Source organism: Mustela nivalis, assembly GCF_964662115.1.
Source record: "Mustela nivalis genome assembly, chromosome: 9".
NCBI classification, from domain to species: Eukaryota; Metazoa; Chordata; class Mammalia; order Carnivora; family Mustelidae; genus Mustela; species Mustela nivalis.
The window spans coordinates 2,949,188-2,956,000 of record NC_139028.1 but is presented as its reverse complement, the minus strand read 5'-3'; the positions used below and the strand labels follow the sequence as shown (position 1 = coordinate 2,956,000).

The 6,813-nt window shown below is 44.4% G+C and overlaps 1 long non-coding RNA gene across 1 annotated transcript; it reads left to right on the top strand.

The window, feature by feature from the left end:
• Positions 1–221: 221 nt before the first annotated feature.
• LOC309840858 lies at positions 222–5,338 on the top strand. The gene is made up of 3 exons (XR_014298827.1): positions 222–298; positions 1,939–2,042; positions 5,220–5,338. It is a non-coding gene; the product is annotated as an uncharacterized lncRNA (long non-coding RNA).
• Positions 5,339–6,813: the final 1,475 nt, after the last annotated feature.

Sequence of the window (6,813 nt, the reverse complement as noted above, 5' to 3'; positions counted from 1 at the left end):
TAGCCATGCGACCCTGCCTTCGTGTCATTATGCCCCCAGGTCATGAGTCCCCTCAACAGTAACTGTGTCTGGTATATCATGTTTTTTTTTTTTTTGTCAATATCTGCATAGTACTGGTGCACAGGTATTAATTTCTGTGGAATTGAATGAGATGTAGGAAATTGATAATGTGACAAAACAATGTCTGTAATACATTTTCTTTATTATTCTTTTAAAGAGTCTCAGGTCATCAGTCAGTGAAGGAATTCGGGCAGTAGATGAACGAATGTGTAAACAAGAGGACATAAGGAAGAAAAAGGTACCCTCCAGTAGATTTCTTATGCTGCATGCCAGTTGAAGCCCTCTCCTCTTGTCTCCGCGAACTTGTCAGCACTATTCAGCTTTTTTTCTTTTTTTTTTAAATTTAGCTTTTTTTCAAAGCTCTCACGCATGTGCATTTTATGCATTATGTCACGTTATCTACCTGAAATAAGAAGACAGAATTTCAGAGGTACCCACACGATCTCAAGATCACCCACTTTTTCCAGAACAAGAAACAGTGATAACTGTTGTCAGTGCAGCGCTTGACAGTTAATGACTGTATAAATTGTCAGCGGCCCTGTAAAGAAAATAGGCCTATATTAGAGACTAGGGGAGAAGTGGGCTTTCCAAAGCAAACTCAGGATTCTGCCGTAGGTTTGCTGTTATTTTCTGATCCTGTGTTCCTTATGTTCTGGTGTTCACTTTAATTTTTTCAATTCCCAGTAGTTAGCATGCGGTGTTGGCTTAGTTTCAGGTGTGTGAGACAGGCAACGGCTCTGTACATCTGAGGGCTCACCCCGGGAGTGTGCCCCTTAGTGCTATCTCCAGTTCCAAGTGTCCCCGATATCATTCATGAGCATAACGATGTAGGGGCACAGCGGGCATTGGGAGTCTGGGCTTCTGACTCTCGCCTGCTGCTCTGTACAATGTTTTCTATGTGTATTATTAGCATATTTGTTAAAATCTCAGTGGGGAGAAGCCTGTTTGAGGGACCTTCTGTTTAATTCGCCTCTGGATCTCCTCACAGCTTTTGTCCAAAGAATGCTTGTCGTGCGCTTCCAGACAAAACAGTAAGCTTTGTGAGAGCAGGGTGTATTTCTTGCTTTATTTTCTCGTGCCCCCCCCCACCCCCCGTCGGAATGAATATCGAGCTCCCAGGGGTGTTCATTATTATTATTATTTATTGAATGGATGACTTTGTATTTTTTTGTTCTTTAAGGATGAGAGTTTTCATAATGTCCCTCAACCTCTTTGATAATATTTGTAGTGTAAAAGGTCTTTAATGATTTGGTGCTTGGGCATATAGGTATATGCACATGTAAACTGAGAGGGCCAGTACAATCGGAAGCCAAAGTTAAAACATGAATAAAGGGCCATAAGTAAACAAATGGAGGGGCGCCTGGTGGCTCAGTTGGTTAAACGTCCGACTCTTGATTTTGGCTCAGGTCATGATCTCAGGATCATGAGATTGAGCCCCGCATTGAGCTCTGTGCTCAGCAGGATGTCTGCTCGAGATTCTCTCTCTTCCTCTGCCCCTCCCCTGCACGCGCACATGCAGTCTCACTCTCTCTCAAATAAACAAATCTTTTTTAAAAAAATAGGAAAGAAATGCCCATAGAAAGATTCAGGATGGGGAAAAAAAGAAATAAGAGTATAGAATATGAGAAAGCAAAGTCTAGGGGTTTTTTTTTTTTCCTCTATAAACTTGCAATAGAATATGGAAGTATGCTTATTCTAGAACTAAGATTTGCATTCTTGAGAATTCTGTGTTTCATAGAAATATTCAAAATATAGCATGCCCTATATATTTGAAGTTAACTTTTGGTCTTATATTTTCCTGCATTTAGCATGGGAAATAAAGATGATTAAGAGTAAAGATGGTGACGTTTTTTGTTTGCTTAATTTTTATTTTTATAGATGTGTGTGTTGAGGCTTATACAAGTTATTTGATCAGTGGAAAAGATGGAAAAAATCTTAAATTCACAAAGGTCGAAAGAAACCTCTGCACTAGAAGCAAGCAGGTAAGCATTTTTTTTTAAACTAAGTAGCACATAAATTAATACTTCACATCCAATCTAATTAGGCGGGGACGGCTTAGTTAGAATTCATTTCTGAACAAGAAGAAAATCCAGGTTTGTGGCTAGAATGTAGCTCCAGGAGAGTGGAGAGCATGAAATGGTAAAATCTATAACACGTTCCTATAAACGCTTTGGTTATAGACCACAGTTCCAACACGTCATTATGCTTGCAGTGTAAAAGTATATTTGGAATCACCTTCCCTGAGGACTAGCAAAGTCCTGTTGATCTTTAAGGCATACCTACCATTCATCTTGATTTTTCTCCATCTCATTTTTTTTCCTAGACATGCCCAGAGTATTACCATTGATGTATTTTGCACCAGCATTATATTATTATGAAACAGTATAGGACATATCCAGTTGAAATTTACAAACAGGAAAGGAAAAACTTATGAAATAGGAAAAAGATGATGGCTCTCTTTGTTATACTGTGATTGTCTTGTTCCCTTCCTGGTGTGAATTTTCAATCATCCAGGGTAGATGAGTGACTCAGAAAATCAGTAGTTAGGTCCTGTCAGCACTGTGAGACGCACAGTGGTGCAGTGGGAGTAGCCGGGGCTGGTCCTACACATACCAGCTGGGCTGCCTGCGTCAAGGTCGCCTGGTGCCCTGAGTGCTCTGTTGTGTGACGTTAACAGTCCCTCCCCTTGCAGGTGGAGTTAGGTTTCTAAATTTTAGGAATTAAGGTTTTAGATTTGGAAGGAACTTGAGAGACCATATGCTCCGCATGTCTCATGATGGAGATTAAGAACGGACACATCCCAAAGGAAGCGATTCTCTGGTCCTAGGTCTCTGTCCCCTTTCACATCAAGGCATTCAACTAAGTGGTCAGCCTCCACTGTGCTTGTGTCTCTAGCCCGTTGCACTCGTGCTTCTGCCCCGTTCGTCCACACTTAGCAGACAGTCTGCACGCGGCGCTTCTACAGCCCGTTTGTCTCCAGCGGCTCTGCTTCACTGCGGCCCTTGGCAGCGCCTGCAGCCCCTCCAGCCATGTCCACGTTCGGCCCCTGGGGAGCTGGCCCTCCAGTGTTCTTCCCGTCTTTGCTGTTGCTGCTGTGCTCATCGGATAGAAACAGCTCAGTGAGCTCTGTGTCTACAATCCTGTCCCTTTGCAACACTGTCCTTGATAAACAGACATTGTGCACTTTCTTGCTCAGAATTACCTTGGAGGACTTTTTTCTCCAGAAGAGCAGCTCTGAGCTCTAAAGTCAGGAAAGCCAGAGCAGCGTCAGTGCACAGTAAATCCATCATGCTCTGCCAGGCCCAGAAATGCAGAGAAAAGGATAAATAGGAAATGCACATGGGATCAGTCAGTAGAGGTTGGGATTAGGCTTCTGCATTGGTCGTGCCAAGCGCTTGCCTTCCCTCCACACCAGTTCTGATGCTCTGGGACGGGGCACACCATGGCAGGTCTCCAGCGATTTTGGGTTTTCTTACAGTGTGTTTCCTTACTACCTGACTGCCCATCCTCAGATGTGGGATGCCTCATAGAGCCCAGCAGGGGCTTTGGGGCCTTTGTTGTGTGTTTTTTTTTCTTTCACTGTTCGACTTCCTTTTGAATGGGGTTGACGCTTTCTAATGTGGGGGGCAAGAGGGAAGTGTATCCAGTCCACTTGATGGCAGATGCACTGTGAGTGATTTCTCACCAGCTCCCGGAGCACCGAGCTTGCTCTTTCTGCCGTTGGGTAAATTTAAACTTGGAGTCCGCTGCTCTGAGCGATTTCCCAGGTTGCTGCTAGGCGGTCAGTTTTAGCTGATTGAGGAGACAGCAGTAGTTGGTACTGGGGAGGTACTTGGGAGGGAGAATGAGGCAGGCAGAGAAGAAGAGGGGGCTTCGGGTATGAACGGTAGGACAGGGCAAGAGAGAGGAGGGGGTTAGAGAATGGGAGAAGAAGGGAGAAGAAGGGCACAAATGGGAGAGCTCGAGGAACGTGGAGGAATCATGCAGTTGTACCCACACTGACCTAAAATAGCTCCATCCCCTTGCCTGGGCCCTGTGGCCCGGGCCAGGCTGCGTCGGTGGCTTCTACGACCTCCCCGCTCCTCACCCCTTGCACTGGGGCCTGCTGCACAGACAGTTTGTCATGAAAATTGATGGCGTTTAGGTGCAGGTGCCTGAGCGCTGTAAGGTATGTGGGGTGGTGGGGGTGGCAGGTTTTTAACTTTGGGAATTACATTTCTCTAATTGTCTCTACTAGCCCTCTCTGGACTAGACAGATTTTGGAGAGAATTGCCACAGAATTTAACCAGTTACACTTTCATGCTGTTCAGAGCAAAGGCATGCCTCTTCTGGACAAAGTAAGACCAGCAAGTGTTGGTTTCGATTTTCAATTTGCTGTTTGCGAATTTCCTGGATGATTTTGGTTTGACCTAGCATTGCCCCTGATAATTGCTACTCTACAGGATTTTGAAGCTAGCTTTGAATTGTTTTTTTTTTTCAGTGTCTCCTGCTTGGGACCCTGCTTCCATTATGTCACACTAGATAGATTTTGTGTAAAGACACAAGCGTAGTCTCCTAACTATGCAAGTAAAAATAATTCTGAATTTCATGTAACTTGACACATCATATGATGTAGTCAGAGTTCATTTATCCAAAGCCCTTGACTGGGTTTAAATGCACGTTTGTCAGATTTACTCCGTAGCTTAAGAGGCAAATAACTTTTTGTCATTCCGTAATTGTCTGAACTTCACTTTGATGAAGCCGACTTACTTTCAAAGAAATCATAGGGAGGGAACGCCTCAGTGGCTCAGTCAGTTAAGCCACTCCCTCTGGCTTAGGTCATGATCCCAGGGTCCTGGGATCGAGTCCCACCTTGGGCTCCTTGCTTGGCAGGAAGCCTGCTTCTCTTTCTGCCTGTGGCTCCTTGTGTGCTTGTGCTCTCTCTCAACAAATAAATAAATAAAAACCTTTAAAAAAAAAGAAAGAAAGCAATCATGGGGAGAAGAGATTCATTGTTATTCTCTAGGAAATGTTGGGATTTTAATCTTACATATATTCTGGTAGAATTAGAGGCTCGCTTTATATATATAACACATATGTATATAAATTATACACATATATTTGAGCTTTTAGAAACTGTGGTACCTGAACCTTCTTTCCTGGTCTCTCTGTTCTTGCAGCGTATAGCCCACATTACGGCCATGCTGCAGCAGTCCCTGGGAGGCCTGCTGCTAGAAGGGCTTCAGACTTCCAATGTGGACATCATACGGCACTGCCTCCAGACTTACGCTACAATTGATAAGACACGGGATGCAGAGGCGTTAGTCGGTCAAGTACTGGTGAAACCATACATGGATGAGGTTTGTGCCCCCATGCACCTCATTCCACAAACACAGAGCATCTAATCTGGCTTTGTTTCTTGACTGGGTGCGAGAGAGCTCAGGGCTCTTCCTTGAAGATGCTCTTAGTTCCTGATCTTCTGGTTGTAAGAAAAGGTTGGTCCCGCTTGGTGCCCATCAGCATGGCAGGAATCAGGCATGCGCTCTGGTCTCTTACAGTGATGCCATAACTCAGGGATCATCTTAATTTAGTAGGGGTGAGGGACTTGCCTAGGAAGAAGGTACGGATCAGAACATTTTCAGGTCAATTTCCATTTCCATAAGTTATACGTTAATGAAGTTGCCGAAAAGCGTGACCCCACCAAGGCGCCCGTGCCCACTGGAGGAGCTGGAAGACAGCTCTGTGCGCAGGGAAAGTCTGTGAGGGGAAGCGTCTTCGCAGAATAGATGTGGCCTAAGTCTTGAAGACCATGGGGGAGTTTGCCAGGCTAGGAAGGTGGGAGGGAGGGAATATTCAAAGATAAAGGGCTTTGAAGGGCGAGTTAGCGGGGTAGTACCTTAAGTCCAGAACTTGGTTACCCAGTGTTCTTGACCTATAAGGATACAGTAATATACAGGGAGTCAGTGTATCCTGCCTCTGAGCGGCCGGAGTATGGGCTGCACCATGTGAGGCCGCCAGCAATCAGCAGCTTCCAACTTAGAGAGCGTCGGTTTCATCTAGTTCAAGCTGACAGAAGTCATGAAGCCAGTCTCAGCGTTTGAGGGCTTTCTTCCAGTCACCTGCCAGTGCGAGTGTTCTTTCTGTCTGGTAAGTATAAAGCTACCCACCATGACTTCAGAATGAAAGGCTTCCAGTTTTAAAACAAGACAGTAGGGGCGCCTGGGTGGCTCAGTGGGTTAAGCCGCTGCCTTCGGCTCAGGTCATGATCTCAGGGTCCTGGGATCGAGTCCCGCATCGGGCTCTCTGCTCAGCAGGGAGCCTGCTTCCTTCTCTCTCTCTCTCTCTCTGCCTGCCTCTCAGTGTACTTGTGATTTCTCTCTGTCAAATAAATAAATAAAATCTTTAAAAAAAATAAAATAAAATAAAACGAGACAGTATCCTAGTGATAGAAGTGAAATTGAAGGATTAATTTCAGTAATCTTCTCAGCTTCATTAAGACTACTAAAAGTAAATGATCTGTCAGTTCTTTGTATGTATCCTATTATAGTTCATAGCTCTCTCTGTGGGGGTGAAAAAGATCACATTATTCTTTGTCACTAAATGAAAATATTTTAGTTCTTTAATTTATGCCCTTTTCATTGAACTGAATCTAATATGCTAAATTAGGGAAGTACTTTACGTTTCCATGTCATTAAATGAACTGTGGCCACGTTTGTATTTTAAGTTTGTATGCTTGTCATTCACCTCCTGCAACTCAGCCTCACCAAAAAAAAT